Raw genomic sequence first — 20,429 nt, forward strand, 5'->3', positions numbered from 1 at the left:
GCAGAACCAGTGGGGTCAGGGAAGATAGGAACTGTAGTCCCAAAAACAAATGGAGAACTAAGTTTGGGAAACGTTGCTCTAGAGCAGGAGTAGGCAACCTAAGGCCCGGGGGCCGGATGCGCCCCAATCGCCTTCTCAATCAGGCCCGCGGACGGTCCTGGAATCAGCATGTTTTCACATGAGTATAATGTGTGCTTTTAGTTAAAATGCATCTCTGGGTTATTTGTGGGGCATAGGAATTCGTTCTTCTTCTTCTTCTTCTTCTTCTTCTTCTTCTTCTTCTTCTTCTTCTTCTTCTTCTTCTTCTTCAAAATATAGTCTGGCCCACCACATGGTCTGAGGGACGGTGGACCAGCCCACGGCTGAAAAAAGTTGCTGACCCCTGCTATAGAGGCACACCTGAAACGCTCATTATGCTTCCTTTTTTGTTGCTGAAGACACACATCTTTGTCCCCTGAAATAGGTCTTTTCAGAACCCACCCTACCCCGTGGGCTATAATTTGTTTTAAACAGTTTTGGTAGTTAACTCTAAATTGCTGTAGCCCAGACCTTATGGCGAAGGCCGTGTCGAAACGTTGGAATAAGAATAGCATTTTCGCTTCCTCTGTGAATCATTTCCCAGGAGACGTCCCTAAATGATTCCCAATAAATACACCACTTAAAACATCAACAATAAAAAATGAAGTTTGAATCCGACTGGCATAGAATGGGATAAGAATACCCACTAAAAGCCAACAGAGACAATGAAATGTAATAGGAGCACCTTCCCTATAAAGTTGTCCTCAGATGATGAAGACATGCCTTTTGATGGTGATGGGGGGTAAGCCCTGGCCAGATGATCCCCCCTCTTTTCTTTTTTGCAAGGATTCTGAGGGATGGGGTTGTTTCCTGTGCCTCCCCCTTCCTCCCTCTCTCCCCCTCTCTTCCTCTCCCTTCCCCACAAAATGGATGGAGGCCACCATCAGCCACACAGCCCTGGAGAGAGTGGCCATGGGGTGCGCACGAGGCTCTGCCAAAGTAAACAGCTTTACAGATCCCATTATGCACCCTACGTCCTCCTGCTGGCTCGGAAGGAGGTTGAATCCCACGGTGCTCAGTCCCCTTCCCTTTTGCAAAGGTCTGCTTGGCAAAATGGAAGAGCGCATTTTGCTAAACCATCAGTGGGGACAAAACAAACAAACAAACAAACAAACAAACAAACAAAAACAACCCAGACATTATGGCTGGGTTGCCAAAGTGGAAAGTTGTTGAGCTTTTTACTTTTTCTTTCCTTTTCTGGGAAATTGGAAATTTTGGAGCTTTCTGAAAGGAAATCCACCGAAAACTAAACACTTCCTGGAACGGTTGCCATACATCTGAGTTTCCCCGGACATTTTAGCCATTTCCTGAAATCCTGCCCGGATGCTATTTGCGATGGAAAACCCGGACGCATGGCAGCCCTAGCAAGAAATTCATGCCAGCAAACAACACCTGTCTTCAGAGTCCTGTGCTAGTTGCAAATGTGGTGTAGTGGTTAAGAGCGGTAGACTCGTAATCTGGGGAACCGGGTTTGCGTCTCCGCTCCTCCACATGCAGCTGCTGGGTGACCTTGGGCTAGTCACACTTCTCTGAAGTCTCTCAGCCCCACACACCTCACAGAGTGTTTGTTGTGGGGGAGGAAGGGAAAGGAGAATGTTAGCCACTTTGAGACTCGTTCAGGTAGTGATAAAGCGGGATATCAAATCCAAACTCTTCTTCTTCTTCTTCTTCTTCTTCTTCTTCTTCTTCTTCTTCTTCTGGGCCAAGTTCAAGGTGACAGTATTTAAAGCCCTGGTCAACTTGGGACCAGTTGACCTGTGAAATCGCCACCCCCCCTCAACTGCTCGGATCTGTGGAACTGGAACAGTTACAGGTGTCCCATAGTATGCATTCCACATTTGTAATAAATCAACATTTTTAAATGGCAGCACGTACACTTTGAACTCCCTTCCTATTGACATCAGGCGGGCATCTTCTCTGTTCGCCTTTTGATGCCTTCTAAAAAGAAATAATAATTCTCTTTAGGCAAGCCTACCCAGACATGTTGACATGTATTGCTAACCTGCTTTTAGTTTATTGCTGAGTTTGATCTTTTAATTTTTTTAAATATTTGTTTTTAACTATCTACACTGATAATTTTACTCTTTTTGTGAACCATTTTGAGGTTGTTGTTGTTGTTTTTTAAAAAAATCAAGTGGTGTATAAATTTTATGGAAAAAAAAGAATGAAATACACAAGAAAACAATCCCAACCAAACATTAAAATAAGCACCCATGGTTAAGTGTGCAACAAAGCAAGTCCATTTAAACTGCACAATTAAAACAGGGAAAACAGAACTGAAAGCAGGAGGTTCAGGTTGGGCAATTGAGGAGAAGGATATCTGGGGATGATTCACAGCGGAACACTCTCATTGTATCTCTCTCAGTTAGATGAAAGAATCCAACCTTAGCACCTGGTTGGTTCTTACCTGGCATTTCCCCACCCACCCTTCCCACTGCCAACTCAGTCATGGGAAATGTAATATCAGCATCTGGAACTAATATCTATTGTTGACATTTTTCAGGGAATGAGAATATGAGCTATTAGCAAATATGTTTGCTTGTACCTAATTAATGCTCAGTTGTATTCCCCCCCCTTTCTTTATCAGCTCTGCAGTTTCATGCCGCCATCAGCGTTATCTTTCTACAGCTAGCTCTGAAGCTCTCAATCATTGCCCCGCTGAATGTTCAAGGCTCTGCATGCCGTATCTGCCTTCTTAATATACATTTAATAGACCTGCTATGATTCTGGCTAATTACCAGCTCTATATCAGATGATAATGTGCTGGGGTTTTGGTTAGGTGGAACTTAGCAGATTGACCTTAGCTGTACCCTCTCCACGTGAGGAGCGCTGGAAAGCTCTTCCCTGCGAAAGCAGGGCACACGGAAGTGGCAAAGCCACCGTTGCATTGTGAGCCAGGCCACAACAAACAGCAAATGCTGAGAACATCGATGAAAGCAAAAACTAAATTTGAATCTGGGAGCTCCTCCTCAAGAGAGACCTGTAGGACTGTTGAATTGAGGCCGAAAGAGTTCTTAAGAAAATGTCTCAGGAAGGTTCCTTTAAGAGTCCAGAGCTTGGTGGAAGAGTGGGAACATTCTAGGCCAACAGTCCTATGTTCGATTTCTAGTATCTCTGGGTTGCAGAATCTCAGCTGGCAGGACTAAGAATTCCCTCCCTGGAATTCTGGGAGCTGTAGTTTGTTAAGGATGCCGGGAGTTGTTAGGGAGCCCCTGTTGTCCCAACAGAGCTGCAATTCCCAGAGTTTCCTGGGAACAGCAACTATAACTCTGTGAGGGGAATGGGGTGGCATCTCCTAACAGCGCTCAGCACCATTACCAAACTGCAGCTCCCAGAATCCTTTGGGGGAAAGCCATGACGGTTTAAAGTGGCATTGTGCTTCTTTAAATATGTGGTGTAAATGTGGACTGACTTTCATTTGAGAGCTTGGAGATGTGCTGCCAGGTAGACCAGATGTGGAGAAACTTTGTCACACACCGCCCCGATGTTGCTGAACTGCAACTCACACCAGTCCTAGCAAGCATGGCCAATGGCCAGGGGTGGTGGGATCTGGAGGGACAAAGGTTCTGCACCAGCAGGAGAAAGGTGTTTATTTATGAAATGGATATCCTACCTATCCTTCCAAAAGAATACAATAAACAGACTACATAGTTTCAGTAGGGTTAGCTTCCTCTGCTCTGCAGTGACAACAAGAGGAGATGGTAGGCTTGTGCCCATTGGCCAACCCTCTTCAACCCTAATATGTCAGTTTTCTACACCTACCCATTGGCCGCACATTTGGCATTCATGAGAAAGGGGCTTTCATGTGCATAAAGCTGTATGCATTTCAGGTTCCTCCACCTGATTAGGAATGCTGAAAGGTCATACAGCCCTGATGTACAGGGATATGATATGATATGATATGATATGATATGATATATGATATTCTAATATACCACATCATTCCCAAATGGCTTCTAAGCGGCTTGCAAAACATAAAAGCACAACATTGTTAAAAAAATACAGAATAATAGTTCAAGCACACCATAAAACCACCCCATTAAAATGCTAAAATATAAATGTTCATGATTAAAATATACCAATAGATGCAATCCCATTAAGAAGAAGAAGAAGAAGAGTTTGGATTTGATATCCCGCTTTTCACTACCCGAAGGAGTCTCAAAGCAGCTAACATTCTCCTTTCCCTTCCTCCCCCACAACAAACACTCTGTGAGGTGAGTGGGGCTGAGAGACTTCAGAGAAGTGTAACTAGCCCAAGGTCACCCAGCAGCTGCATGTGGAGGAGCTGGTTCACCAGATTATGAGTCTACCGCTCTTAACCACTACACCACACTGGCACTGTAAGGGGGTGCAGTAGTGGCGGCCCACCCCGGGTGTAATCCCTGAGGGGGGTTGACATCGCCACGCCACCCCCCTGGGATGCTCACCACGAATGGCACCCCCTGGGACACTTGCCACTTGCTGTAGATTACGAGTCTACCGCTCTTAACCACTACACCACACTGGCTCTCTTTAACATTGTTAAGAACAATGTTGTTGCACTTAAAACAGGAGACTTGGGTCAAGTGTTCAAAGGAATGCCTATGCAAACAGGGGCATCCTCAAAAGCCGGCAGAATGCCTATATGGATGGGGCTTCTCGTATTTCAGCAGGGGGTGCATTCCACAACACCAGTGCCATTAGTGAAATAGCCCAACCTCTGCATTCAACACGAGCTGATTATCATCAGGCTGTGGTGAGACAAACCAAGTTCCAGAGAGCTAACATTGAGTGCAAGAGGGCTATGGGGATGTGGCTAGCGGGCACATGGGTGTGGGAGGGGTGTGGCCACTGTGTACACTCCTCCTACCCTGTCAAACATTCATTGAACACGTAAGGGAGATTCTTTGCACACCTTTAGCATGAGTCAGCTTCTAATTAAGTAGCAGCTAAAGCTCTGCAGTATACAGAGGGAGGGTGTACTTTTATTTCCTTGGAGGGGAGGGTTGTGATAGCCATGTAATTAGTAAATACAACTGACATGGGCTTTCTCTGTCTTCACTGTTTGAATCCCCAGAATACTTTATTGGGGAGTCATTAAGTCTGAGTGAAAGTGACTGTGTGAGCTCATGTCTTCTGGCTTGAAGGGAGCTTGCAATCATAGGTGAGAGGATCTCTAGCAACCTTTGTGTAATTTCACCAGCTTTTGCACCTCATTCTCTCCCCCCCCCAGTTCTCTCTCCCCCGCTTTTTTCGGTGTAAAGGTCATCATAATCAGTGTAACATTCACGAGCAGTGTTTAAATGGCTGCCCTCATTATTAATGATGGACATTCTGCCCTTTGTCCTTTTCCTTTTAATTAATGTGTGTATGCGGCGCTCAGAAAATTTTTGAATATATATTTGAGTGCTGTTATATAATGAGCTCTGCATCAGCTTCTCCAATACAGGTAATCTAGGATGGGGTGTGTGTGGATGTTTGTGCTGTTCATATGTCACAAAAACACTCCTCCTCCTGAAATGCAGCAGTTAAGCTCATTTTTGGAAGAAGGAGCATTCAGCTGGCTATCTGCTTGCTATGTTTATGCTCCGCTTTGTCCACCAATAGTGCCCTTAGCATGGTGCCCAGAAAATCCAGTTGGTGCAAAATTGTTGTTGTTGTTGTTCAGTCGTTCAGTCGTGTCCGACTCTTCGTGACCCCATGGACCAGAGCATGCCAGGCACGCCTATCCTTCACTGCCTCTCGCAGTTTGGCCAAACTCATGTTAGTAGCTTCGAGAACACTGTCCAACCATCTCATCCTCTGTCGTCCCCTTCTCCTTGTGCCCTCCATCTTTCCCAACATCAGGGTCTTTTCTAGGGAGTCTTCTCTAGGGACTTTTCTAGGCATTATATAAATTCCATGTGTGAGCTTGATTGTTTAGACCAGTGTTTCCCAAGCTTGGGTCTCCGGCTGTTGTTGGACTACATCTCCCATCATCCCTAGCTAGCAGGATCAGTGGTCAGGGATTATGGGAATGGTAGTCCAACAACAGCTGGAGACCCACATTTGGGAAACACTGGTTTAGACTATGACTCAACGGCAGAGCACATGTTTGGAAACCAAAGGACCCATGTCCGATCCCTGACATCCTCAGGTAGGACTGGGAAAGATTTTCATCTGAAACAAACAGACAAATAAATAACTTTATAAAGCTGCTATTGTGTATATGTTTTACCACGAGTAAGTCCCACTGAAGTGCAGCTCTTTTTTTGTTATGTATAGGACTGTACTGGAAAAAAAATTCTGAATGAATGGATGCCCTTTGTTTTACCTCATAATACTGATGAGCATAGGTTGTTCAGTCGTTCAGTCATGTCCGACTCTTCGTGACCCCATAGACCAGAGCATGCCAGGCACCCCTATCCTTCACTGCCTCCCGCAGTTTGGCCAAACTCATGCCAGTCGCTTTGAGAACACTGTCCAACCATCTCATCCTCTGTCGTCCCCTTCTCCTTGTGCCCTCCATCTTTCCCAACATCAGGGTCTTTTCCAGGGAGTCTTCTCTTCTCATGAGGTGGCCAAAGTATTGTAGCCTCAACTTCAGGATCAGCCCTTCCAGTGAGCACTCAGGGCTGATTTCTTTAAGGATGGATATGTTTGATCTTTTTGCAGTCCATGGGACTCTCAAGAGTCTCCTCCAGCACCATAATTCAAAAGCATCAATTCTTCGGCGATCAGCCTTCTTTATGGTCCAGCTGATGAGCATAGGAGCCCACTTCAATAAAATATTTGTGGGGGCCAGGGCCCCCCAAAGTTGATGGGCTTTGCCATTCCAATGGTGTGTGTATGTTTGTGAACATTTTGTGATTGATTATGCGGGGTGGGGCTTACCTGCCCCCCCAAAAAATATTTGATTCAAGTTGGCACCCCTGGTGATGAGATTCTGACACCCTCTTGATTTCAAATTTCAGGGAACTGTTTCCTTTTCGGTTCAAGTCTCCTCCTAGATACAACAGTCTTTGGGCTTATTTGGGAGGATGATGAATCTGCATATAGGCGGGAAGCAGACCATCTTGTTTCGTGGTGCAGCAGGAATAACTTGGTGCTAAATGCCCAAAAGACAGTGGAAATGATAATCGGTTTTAGGAAGCATCCTCCCATCTCACTGCCACTTTCCATTCTTGGTAGCATGGTTGTAGTGGTAGAGTCCTTTAACTTCCTGGGCTCTATAATTTCTCAAAACTTAAATTGGTCGGGCAACATCAATATTATTATTTAAAAGGTCCACCAGAGATTGTATTTCTTGCAACAACTAAGAAAATTTAATTTGCCCCAAGAATTGTTGATCCAATTTTACAGAAGTACCATTGAAACTGTTCTCTGTAATTCTATTACTCTCTGGTATGGCACAGCCTCTAAGCTGGACATGAAGAGGCTCCAACGAGCAGTAAGAATTGCAGAGAGGGTAATTGTTGTTAGTTTGCCTCCAATAGAGACACTTTATGCTGCTCAAGCCAAGAAGAGAGCAGAGAGAATTGTCATAGATCCTTTGCATCCTGGTCATTACCTGTTTGATTTACTTCCATCCGGACGTCGTTACGGGACTCTATACACAAAAACGTCTAGGCGCACGAATAGTGTTTTTTCCCCTTGTGCCATCAAACTGTTAAATTTGTAGTTGTGTGCGGAAGGGAGGTCAGTTGGTGGTATGGGTTCCTTTGTGTAGCATGAGGGGAATGGTGTTTGTATGAGGTACGTTTTCTTTACATTGCATTGTAGTCGAAGCAAAACTCCAAGTATGATTGATACTTGGCCAATAAAATTATTCCTATTCCTAGAAGAAAACAAGGGGGACACAACTTCTCTTCATATGTCCATTTTGTGGGAAGCACTGGGAGACATCCCTGTCCTGTGTATTATCTCTAAACTGACCAACCAGCCGCAGTTCTCCAAGGGTGCAAACAGAGATCTCACCTAGCTCTATGCTGGGGATTAAACTTGGGGCCTTCTGCATGCAAGGCAAATGAAAAGAAAACAAGAAAACGAGCAGGACTCAGCACCAAGGTTTGCCTTCCACTTTTAAATAACAAAAAGCTATTTAGTACATTTGTCATCCACCTGAGATCCTTATTCTCTTCTATGTTCTCCCCCCTTTTTTTAAATGGAGGGGGGGAGGAGGAGGAGGAGGAAATGGATATAGAGCTATCAGCTGATATTTGATGCTAATAAAGCATTCACTTATACACTTAACCAAAACGAGAGAGAGAGAGAGAGAGAGAGAGAGAGAGAGAGAACCAGAGAGGGATTGTTCCAAGTTTAGACATGTTATACAACCTTTCCTTTTAAGGTTCCATCCCAGCTTGCCCCTGAGACCATTCTAATTGCTTTACAACTGTACAAAGGTTCCCTGTGAGAGGTCTTTTTTGCCTCCATTTGTCTTCTTTCAGACTCTTTGTGAAGGGCTTAATTGGTCTTGGTGGGGCCTCCTCCGCCCCCCCTCTATGTACCTCCAGGGCTGAAAATGTTGGGAAAGTCAACATTACCTGAGCTGGGGCAAGAGAATGCCATCAATACTTCTTCTTTTACCTCTTAACACTGTAATTAATGATCTTTTAAGAACAAGGAGCAGATTTAACACGGCCTTAAGTCGTCAGGGGTGAGTCACTTAAACGTGAAGATCAAACGGAGGAAAGGTGGGATTTTTTTTAAAATTTCTTTTTTTTTCATTTTCTTTGAGGAGCCCTGGGCCTAATTTCCCCACAAAACAATCCTTCAAAGTGCTGTCTCAGGTTGCTATTCCATCCTTTTCAGAGGATTATGTTGCCTCAAATCAATAGTTGGCAGTACCAGGTAGAGAGGAGGAGGGCAAGGAAAGGGATTGAGGGGAAGGGAAATGTCCTCTAATTTCTGTTTCTTAGCCACTAATGACTGAATAATGCAATTTATTGCTTCGTTTAAAAAGCACCACTTCTTACTTGTCAGCAAAACCGGATGGCAATAGATAAAAACTGTGGAGAGAGATAATTGGCATTCCTTGCAGATACCGGGTGTAGGGAGCTTGGATACAGGGGCTTCATGGGTTATCCTTTTGCTGCTTTAGTGGGACTGTCATGGGTGGCTGTGAACCAGTGCATGGCAAGCCTTGCCATAGATGATGCAGCACAGAGGCTCTGAATCTTTGGCCTGAGGAAAGATTGCGGGCCAGTCAGGAAGTCCGCGTGAAAAGTTTGCCAACAACAGTATGAGGGGGCAACTTGGGCTGGCTAGGATTTAGGATTTGGTTTTGCATGTGAAAACTGAATACCAGTTGCTGGAAACCACAAGATAGTGCTCTTGGCCTCAAGTCCTCCTTGTGAGTTTTCCAAAGGCAATCCGGTTGGCCACTGTGAAAACAAGATGCATCAGTTGGCCTGATCCAGCAGGCTCTTATTACGTTTTTGAATTATGGAAATTTTGCAACAAGATTTAGCATCTTACCACAGGGTTTTAGGATACCGAATAAGGACCTTGTAAGGTCTGTGGCCTTTTGTACCTGTCTTCTGACTTTTTCTAGACAAACATTGCAATCCTATACACATCTTCTCTGAAGCAAGTCCCATAGAACTACTGATTACCCCTAGGTAAGTGGCTGTATAGGATCCCTCTGTGATGTTTAGGACAAGTAGAGGTGTGTCAGGGAGGGGCTGTTTGACTCCTTTCCTCAAAATATCTTTGCACCTGTGTCAATAAAAGATATTGGCCTCCCTGACCTTTCTTCAGATAATTAAGACGGCAGGAACCAAAAGCATGAATCACCCTAATGAAGCAGGTGATGGTTTTCTGTGCATCAAACCTTGGCAAGATCAGGCCCCCAAAGCTTCCTGGTAAAGGGCATTCATTGTTTGCTTCCCAGCAGCTTTTCCTTTGGCTCTGTCCCAGGTTGAGTAAACTCTCTTCCTCTCCTTCCCATTCACAAACAGGTATCATGATGGACATGGATCTACTTCTCAATTTACTCTTCTTAAAGCACTTCCTCGAGGATTGACAGATTTGATGGTGTGTGTGTGTGTGTGTGTGTGTGTGGTGTATGTTCCTTTTTATGGTGCTGCTAGTGAGCCACAGGTCTCCCATGAATATGTTCCATGATAATTCAAGCTTCCCACTACCCCCCCCCCCCAAATCTGCTCTCTTACATGTCCAGTAGGAACTGTGGATTTTGAAATGTCGGCAGTGGATCTTGTGCCTGCGCTCTCTCAATGATGATGTGCTTGTGCCCCATTTGGAGGTGGCAAATCAGGATAGGGATGCTTCAGAGTGGCAATCAGTGGGGTTTACTCCCAGAATTACTGTCTTAATAATTGACTTTGAGTTAGGCATGCATTGATGTGCCTTGTACTGCGCTGTTTGGGAAAGGGAATGGAAGACAAAAGGATGGCATGGAGGCAATGAGTACAACCATTTGTCTGTTTTATAATAATTCCAAGCAGATCCATTCAAGGAGAACATCTTCTTTGAGTGCAAAAGGTTCCGTGCTCTGTTTCCAGGTAGGGTTGGGAAAGTTTCCTAACCTGAAACTCTGAAGAGCCACTGGCAGTCAGTGTAGACAATACTGAGCTAGATGGACCAATGGCCTAAGGCAGCTTTCTATGTTGTTAGGTTTCCCTTGTGTGAGGGTTAAACCTGCTTTGAAGCATTTGTTGATTGAATGACACCCAATGCCCTTTTAAATATGTTGTGGGGGGAATTATTGGTTTGTTTCTGTTCTTATTTATATTATGTATTTTGTGGGTTTTGTATTGTGGTTTCATGTTGTGAACCACACTGATATCTACTGATGAAGGGCAGTATACAAGTTTATTGTTATTGTTATTGTTATTGTTATTGTTATTGTTATTATTAGCTTTAAGAAAAGGGTTGTGATCAGTTGATTAATACTGCTTCATAAGTCCATATGGGGCACTCAGAAGTTAACCGAATAAGGCTACCAAATCAACATTTTCTGAAACAATAGGCAGACTAAAATACAGCCATTCTTCAAAATTCACATTTTCCTGAATTTTGCGATTCAGTTCTCTAGCTAAGTAATGTGTACATAAATGCATATATCAGGGGGAAGTGCATAAAAATGCATGCATTGGTGAAAATAACATGCAAAATTGTATTATATTTAGGGAAAGTGCTTTGCAAAAATGTGTATATTAGGGGAAATTGCATGCCAAAATGTGTATTGTATGACAAATTCACAGTATACTGCTGATAAATTTTCAGGAGGAGATGTGTGTGTGTGTGTGGTCACAAACTGATGTGGAAATGTGGGGGACTGTTCTTAAAATTGGAAAAATTCTTAAAATTGGAAAAATTCTTAAAATTGGAAAAATGAGAAGCCCTGAAAGCAAAATGGAGAGTTTTGCTGATCCCTAGTAGAGAGCTCAAGTCATGATCTTTAGTGTGAGATAGGGGTGGATGTGTCTGTTTCTGTCCTGTATCAGTTTTCACACGCGTTTTCATTCATAATTCCATTATATTCAGGTTCAGTATTTATCTGTGAATCTTTTTTTTAAAATAAAAAGTACGAAAATTAACTTATAACTGCATTAAATGCATATTTTATCACAGAATACGTATGCATTTTATCTCAACATACTCATTTCTAAACATGTTCTATCTTAAAATATGCCGTTTGACATATGTTGTCATTCTTTGTTGTAGTAGTAATTGTGCACTGTTGTCTGTGCTGAATAACTGGTCAAATGACTGTGGTGATATTTAGTGCAACAGGATTTAAGTGGTTGAGTTGCAGTATGTAATGAAGGACAGATAAATAAGCTGGCAGAAACTACTTTCTTGGAATACACTGATAAAATCTTAAGCAAATCATTCTATTAGTCATGCTTATCCTTATCAAGCAGGTCATTATTTACAGTTTCCTGTTTAGTTAGCTACAGTTTCTTTCTTTCTCTCTCTCTCTCTCCCCCTCCCTCCCTCCCTCCCTCTTGCTTGCTTTCTCTTTAGGGATAAAATAGCAAAATAATTTGTGGCTAGCTATAATGCAACCAAAATGGTTTGTACCTGATCCTCCCTCCCTCCCTCCCTCCCTCCCTCCCTCCCTCCCTCCCTCCCTCCCTCCCTGTGATGGCTAGTGTCCATTGGGACTGGTAGGCTGCTTTGCAAAGCAGGGAGGAACATTTTGGGGAAGGGGGCAAGCATCACCTGCCAAAAAAAAGGTGGCTGCTATTTTTCTCTCCAAATGCCACTCAAAATTGTATTTGGGGGGGGGAATCTTAAAATGCTAGCCTTGATGGGTCTCTTGAGTGTCACCCCCCTCCCATCACTGTTGCAGTGAATGGATTGACCTTACACAAAACTATATAAAGTAGACCCATTGGAGGGGGGCACTTAATGTATGGAATTGCTCTCTGACTCATCAGATTTTAATTTGATGGCAGGTATTCAGTTCTCAAGACCACCTACATGGATTGATTTTGCAGATTTGTCTCAGGAAGAGCGCCCGGATCCTTCAACACAGCATACCCCTGACTCCATGAGGACTTTTAATGCTGAATTCGTCTTTGCATTTGGAGAACCCCAAGCTGGTTCTCGGGAGAATGGCTAAGGAATTTAATTCTCTAATAGCACCTGAGACGGTGAATAAGAGGAGCAACCGGAGGTCAGGTGTCACGGCTGGCAGTTGCCAAGAGACAGGGGAATGAAATAATAGGAAAGGGGAAAGTGGCACATTAAAGGAAGCTGTTCCACCATGTGAAGTAAAGTGAACTACATTACACCAGGCATACTGTCTGGAGCAGCTAATTGCTCTTGTGTCTGGATAACTCAGGTCTACCTGAGACCTCCTTGACTCGGGAAGCTATTAAATAGAACAGAAGTTGCTGAAAGCAGAGAGCTTCAAATGCTCATACTTTCCTTTGACAAAACACCCCCCCCAACCAACTTCATTTCCTTCTTAAAGCAGTCCTTCCAGAAATGCATAATCTCTTAAACAGACTTATGGGTACTACAAAGGATAAAGTTACCCACAGTTAGACTAATTATTCCGTGGAGTCAGAGAGGCAAAGGAAGCTCCCCCTCCCCGAAAAATAGGGGAGCCTTTAAGAAGACACTGACGTGGCAAAGCCAAGTTCATCCAGCCTTTACAACTCTTTTAATCAAATAAGGATCTCAGGACCCCTCTTACAAATTTAGGATTACCCCCTTGGCTTTAACTTACTGATATCTCAGTAAAATGCATGTCGATGCCACGTTTTGATTATTATTTTTTCAATTTAATGTAACCTTTAAACCCAATTTAGCACACTTTCTTTGAATCCACCTCTTCCACCTCAGTCAAACATTTCCGTTCAGTGACATCTGGTGACTGAGGGAAAGAGGGAAAGTATTTGAATGGCATGTAAAATAAATGTGGCATTTTAAGGATTTCCCTCTTCTGAATTTTCCAGAACCAACCCTCCCACCCCACCCCACCCAAATACTTGATACACTATTGAAGTATTAGGAGAGTTCAATGAACGTGGGAACATGCACACTGGTCATGCCCCATAGCAGCCATTTATTTGATGTTAATGAGCAATCTGTCTATATCTGCCTACCTTCTTACTCACAACTAACCCAAGGGTTGTCATCTTCCTCCTCCTTAATATTGATATGGCAGTTGTAGAACTCTGCAGAGGAAATGATATGAGCAAGCCTACAATTAGTTGGCTCTGGCTCCACCTACTGTTGGCCTCCATACATTCTGGCCTGCCAGTCCCAATGATCACCAGCCATCAGTGTTTATATGGACCTTTTTTTCATTGATGCCGAATGTTCAGCATGTTTCTAGTGGGTACATCTGTGTTTAGGCACTTGGCTAGCAGGTGCGCTTTAACTTACCCCTGCCCCAACATACACTTGTTGGACGTAAGAGGGGAATGGTATGAATGTGAAACCCTACAGTCATAGAGCTTTGAGGGTGATTTGTTAGCCATTTAGTCCAAATTGCTGCTGCTTCTCTGGCAATCACTGGAGCCGAGTAAGATTGTCTTCCATGAATATGGTCTTAGCAATGTGTCTGTAAGTGACCGTGGAGGCCAATTCTGGATCCACACGTTGTTCCACAGTGGGGACATAGGTTTCCGGGATGGAGTTGATCACGGTGAGAATTTGTCAAGCGTGCCTTCCTCTTAGCATGTTTCTCCCTTTCTTCCTGAGTTTGAGCATCTTCAAAGCCCATGACACCTTTGGTAAAGAGTGTTCTCTAATTGGATGCGGGCAACCCAAAACTAAAGCCTATAGACAGCTGTCCAGCTTCTGTTTGAAGATCTCTGTTGAGGGATAGTCCATGGTCTCCCTCAATCATTGGATCTATTGTCAAAATAAGCCTAACATGCATTCAGAATTTACCTTCCTGTAACTTAAGATCTAATCCCGCCTTCTGGGACATTGGAGAGCAAACCCTTTCCCTCTTCTGTTATACACTGCAACTACAGGTAGATAGGGTTATAAGAAGACTTAAGAATATAATAGGAGCCTGATGGATTAGGCCAGTGATCTATCTAGTCCAGTGACCTGTTCTCACAGACGACAAAGAGTTGCCTATGAGAAGCAGGCAAGCAGGACCTGAGCACAAGAGCACTATCCTTTCCAGTTGCCCATGGGACAAATATATAGACCTGAACTTTCATGAGTGATGAAATCCAGGACTGAGCAGGGCAAGGAAGGAGCATCTCCACCCCCATCATTCAGCCCGGAGACTGAGGTCCAGCTCTGGGGGCCTTCTGGCGGTTCCCTCACTGCAAGAAATAAAGTTACAGAGGGCCCTCTCGGTAGTCCTGCGGAAATAAACAACTACCTGACTTTGAGAAGACATCTGAAGGCAGGCCTGCATTGGGAAGCTTCTTTTTTTTAACATTTGATGTTTTATTGTGTTTTTTATATTCTGTTGGGAGCTGCCCAGAGTGGCTTGGGCAGCCCAGTCAGATGGGTGGCATATAAATAATAAATTTATTATTATAAGTCCAGTCAAAAGAACATGAAAAGCCCCGCAAGATCCGGCTAAAGGCCCATAATAGTCCAGCATTGGGTAATTAAGTTAGTAAGTCCAATCATATGTACCTAGGAAAAGCCCTTGAAGATCTGGCTAAAAGCCCATCATAACCCATCTTCTGCAAGCAAGACCCAAGTCCCATAGTACTCTCCCCACTTGGGATTCCCAGCAGATGTGGCCTCCAGATGTTGCCATCAGGTCCAGTTGGCAGATGTAGTCCAAAAACATCTAGAGGACATCATGTTTGCTGCCCTCTGGTATATGGAAGTCAAAATTAAAGAGTCCAAGAAATCTGGCCAGGCGGGAGATCAGTTTTTAAGTCTTCAAACAGTTTTATTATTATAGTATTGAAACAAATTCCAGTTGAAATAAATTCCAGGACAAGGCTCTGTTTTGATAATTCTTCGTCAGCTGGAATATTAAGAAATCCTACATTGGAAATAAATCTTATAGTATTTATAAATGCTTATATACATTATACCCTTTCGTAAAACAACTATATCCATAAATTACATAGTATATAGCTGACAAAGACAGCTTACCTAGATTTTCATGGTCAAGGTGTACCAATTCTCTGTGTGCCTACCTTGCTCACATTGTTTGTCGTATTTAAAGGAAAATTAAAGGTGTGGTCCATTTAATGAATCAAAGAGCAGTACTACATCTATAGATGCTGAATCATGCAGTGTCAGTTTAAAGATACAGATAAAGAGATCGTCAATGTAGTGATAGTATAGGAAGACTTGTGTTTTAAACAGGTTGGTGTCGTACAAAATGCGCTTTTTTTCCAAAGTCGATCATATATATGTTGGCAATGGAAGGAGCGCAAGCTAAGCCCTTTTACCTTAAAAACCGATCTCCCGCCTGGCCAGAGTTCTTGGACTCTTTAATTTTGACTTCTGGATATCACCAAGAACTCCAATTTCTATAGCCCTCTGGTATACAGCATGTGTATATCGTGAAATGAACATTTCAGACTAAAAAATGATCATGCAAAACACTGAAGTTTAAATCACGGTTACTTATTTAAGAAACACAGAAAAGTGTGCATATGCACACACACACACACATCACCATGACAACCATGACAACATGACATTCAGACTGATGAAACCGAGCAAACAACCCCCCCCACCCCGAAATGAGTTATTGCCTTCTATTTACTACCCGACAGAAAATCAAATTTATTAAAACGATCCCTATGGGGAAGCCTACGAAGAAAATAAGTCAGGAGGTCCTTTCTGGAGCTTGTATGGAAAGGTCAAAACAATAAATAATATTGTGGCAGATTTTGTTTATCAGCAGCCCCCTACGCACCATCCTTTAATAAACAGGAGAAACTTTTTTAAGTGATTGGCAAGAGATCTGCAGAGGATTCCCCTCCAATCCTGTACACATTCTGTTCTGAACCAATGTGTAAGGAAAGAGTGCTTGCACATTCTCGGCCACCACCATCATTCAGCCTGGACACTGAGGTCCAGCTCCAAGGGCTTTCTGGCGGTTTCCTCACTGCAAGAAGTAAAGTTACAGGGAACAAGGCAGAGGGCCTTCTCGTATGTGGCGCCTGCCCTGTGGAACGCCCTCCCATCAGATGTCAAGAAGATAATGAACTGCACAATTTTTAAAAAGACATCTGAAGGGAGTCCTGTATCGGGAAGTTTTCGATGTTTGATGTTGTATTATGATTTTATATTCTTTTGGAAGCCATCCAGAGTGGCGGTGGCGGGGGGTGGGGGACCTAGCCAGATGGGCGGGGTATAAATAAAATGATGATGATGATGATGATGATGTTTCTAACAAGCCCCTTGCTTTCTCACTTCTCACTTTTTTCCAGGATGTTGAGGAATGATTAATGAGCACTCTTTGTGTTCCGTTAGTCAACCAGCTTACATCCAGCCCACATTTTACCAGCTTCCCCACAGGAATATCATGGGGGACTTGGTTAAAAGCCTTCCTGAAATCAATATAAACTATGTCCACAGCATTCCCTTGATCCACCAAGCTTGTAACTATCAAAAAAAGAAAAGAAATGAGATTTGTCTGGTATGACATATTTTTTGATAAACCCATGCTAATGACTAAGGTATGGTGCTGAGTTACAGGTAGGTAGCCGTGTTGGTCTGCCATAGTCAATAAATAAAATAAAATAAAATAAAATAAAATAAAATAAAGAATCATTCCAGTAGCACCTTAGAGACCAACTAGGTTTGTTCTTGGTATGAGCTTTCGTGTGCATCTGAAGAAGTGTGCATGCACACGAAAGCTCATACCAAGAACAAACTTAGTTGTTCTCTAAGGTGCTGCTGGAAGGATTTTCTTAAAAATTTTTATTTTGTTTTGAGTATGGTGCTCAGTTTGAGAAGCCCTGGATTTTTCATGAGACATCAGGCTGGGGTGTGTGTGAGAGGCATGCCTTACAAGTCCAGTGAGATGGTGGGGTTGGTGACAAGAAGGCCTAGCTTCATCCAGACCCCTGTCCGCAGCTTTCCTGACCGTTGGCCATGAAATGGAGTCCAGCCACATCCCCGTCCATCTTTTGTTTATAAATATACAAGAATAACAGAAGTTGCAGCAAATAGGGACTCCTCCAAAGGAAATATTCCAGATTCCCCATAAAGAGGTTCTGCACTCCAATGTACTCTTAACCAAGTCTTACCCTGCCTTCTCAGTCTCACACATGGCAGACTTTTGTTTTACACACAGACACAGACACAGACGACATACACAAACACACACCTTTCATCTGGGACCACCAAACTCTAATGACTGCTTAACAAGGGGTCGTAACACTTGAGAGCTCTCTAGCTATCAGGATATAAAGTCTTTCTTCACAAAGTGCATTGTTAAACTGTGTAATTCAAGGGGCATTGATGGCAATCAACTTGGATGGGTTCAAAAGAGGATTAGACAAATTCATGGAGCAGAAGTCAATGGCTGGTAACCTCAGTGGCTATGTTCTATCTCCACTGTTGGAGACAGTTTGCTTCTGAATATGAGTTTCTGGGAATCACAGGGGAGGAGAGCACTGCTGTACTTACACTCGTCTTGCAGGCTTCCCATTGGAGTCTCAGTTTGGCCACTGTGAAATCAGAATGCTGGATAAGATGGGCCACTGACCCGATCCAGCTGGGCTCTGCTTCTGTCGCTCTTCTGCCATTAGCTCCCATTGGCAAATCTTCCTCCAATGGAATAAGAGACACACCAGCAGTTCTTTCCCACTGTCATTTCCAGTTACCCAACATCAGGGAAGACTCCAGAAGCTGGTAAGCACCTGGTTGTTTTGTATATAAGCTCTTGATTCTTTCTTGTAGGTACAGGAAATTGTAATACGTACGTGTTGTGTTGTTTTTTTTTTAAGAGTGTTTCAATGCACCAGCAGATTCACATCAGCAGGTGTTTAATGGTATTGTGTATTCTTAATTATCGATCTTCCTGGTTAAGCAGTAAGGCATGAGGAAATGGATGCCATTATCTGGTAATTGACAATATTGGAGAGTTAAGCGCCTGACTCTTCGCGAAGAAGTGAGGAGTGTTTAACTCTTAGCTAAGATCAATTTCAGATTAATGCATGTTTCGCTAGCAAGTAGGAAACATCCAGCCAAGGTATTTAATGGAGAATACTTCTGTGACAGAACTGTGGCTGTTTTAGCACAGCCGTATAGATTTCTTTAAAGACTGCGGTCTTGATAAGGGACAGTGTCAGGGCTCCTGAGAATACTCCTACACTAGAAAGAGATGTGTGGTATTCTGGGCATACAATAATTGGTTCTAAATCAAATGAAAGTGAGCCGACTACTGTTAAAGATTTCAGAGCTTCATTTCAGACACCCAAGCCATCTGTGTTCCATAACAGCATTCCATGTGAATGAATGAGATACTTTGATCATGTGCTCTGTTCAGGCACAAATAATAACCTGACCTCATTTGGTGCAATCCAGTCTCCAGACTCCCCTCACCCTCCCTTCCCGAGGACTAGGAGAAGCCACGTTCCTTTTCAGCCACCGACCATTTGACAGTGGAAGAATGTGGCATCATGGCACCAGGCTCCAGCTGCCACCTATGGGCCGTGCCCGACATTCTGTGTCCACTAGCAGAAGGGCTCTTGCACTAGCAGATGGGTGAGTTTTACTCTTCTGCAGCACAGGAATCTCATGCAACAGTTGCTCTAGCAGAAACACACACAACTCTACTGGAGATCTGCCTTGCAATATTTGGAGCAGTGTGGATTTCTAAGGGAGACTGTGTTTCAGTCAACATGTTGTTTTGGGAAATCAAAAATTAGGTAAATCCAAACAGAAATTTCTCCCCCATCACTAGCCCCTCACATTGTGTTCTAACTTCTCCTCTAGTAGAACCAGCAGGTGCACCTAGGGGCCAAGGTAGTTTTGGCCCCCCAAAATTTTTTGGGAGGGGGCTGGGCCCCTTCCAAAGGGCATTTGGCTCTGTCCCTGGCTCCTTGGAATTTTTGTGTGTGTGACCATTGGGGGGAGGCAAAATGTCGTGCGTGGGCCCCCTCAATCATCTTGAGAAGTTGGTGCCTCTGGTTGACAGTGATGGGATCACCAAGGTTTAGGATAGTGTTGAGAGAACAAGTGACTTTCTAGGGCATGACGCTGGTGGTGCTGTGGGTTAAACCACAGAGCCTAGGGCTTGCTGGTCAGAAGGTCGGCGGTTCGAATCTCCGTGACGGGGTGAGCTCCCATTGCTCGGTCCCTGCTCCTGCCCGCTTAACAGTTCAAAAGCACGTCAAAGTGCAAGTAGATAAATAGGTGCCGCTCTGGTGGGAAGGTAAATGGCATTTCCGTGCGCTGTTCTGGTTCGCCAGAAGCAACTTAGTCATGCTGGCTACATGACCCGGAAGCTGTACGCCGGCTCCCTTGGCCAATAAACCCCAAATTCGTCTGCAACTGGACCTAATGGTCAGGGGTCCATTTACCTTTACCTTTACATGGCTTCCCAATGCTGAGTTGCCCAAAAAAGAGGTTCCATCTAAAACATCTAGCCTGAAATCCAGAATCTTTGGCAGCGGGGGTGGGGGAGCTTGTTTGTTTGTCTCTGCAACATCTTGTCCTCTGAGAAATACTTCACACACACACACACACACACACACACACACTGTGCTTGGTGCAAGTAGCTGTCAAATTAGTAGATCCAGCCGCTGCAGTGTGCATTGTTAGGAGCCACTTAAGTTCACACCAGATCAACTGTGCCCCATCCGTCTTTCTCAGCTTACGTTTTAATTGGCTTCTAGTTAAGTTTTTTAAACACTGCAAGACTTGCTGACATACAATCTAGTACCGTGTGAATAATTTATGGGAACCTTTCATGGCATTTCTCCCCCCCCCCCCTTTTCTAATTTGAGAATTAGATA

The 20,429-nt window shown here is 43.8% G+C and overlaps 1 protein-coding gene across 1 annotated transcript in view; it reads left to right on the plus strand.

The window, feature by feature from the left end:
* Window positions 1–20,429, plus strand: part of AUTS2 (activator of transcription and developmental regulator AUTS2) — a 659,999-nt gene that overhangs the window by 381,724 nt on the left and 257,846 nt on the right. The gene's annotated exons all lie outside the window — the stretch shown is intronic.

The sequence above is a fragment of the Lacerta agilis genome, chromosome 15 (assembly GCF_009819535.1).
Source record: "Lacerta agilis isolate rLacAgi1 chromosome 15, rLacAgi1.pri, whole genome shotgun sequence".
NCBI lineage: Eukaryota > Metazoa > Chordata > Lepidosauria > Squamata > Lacertidae > Lacerta > Lacerta agilis.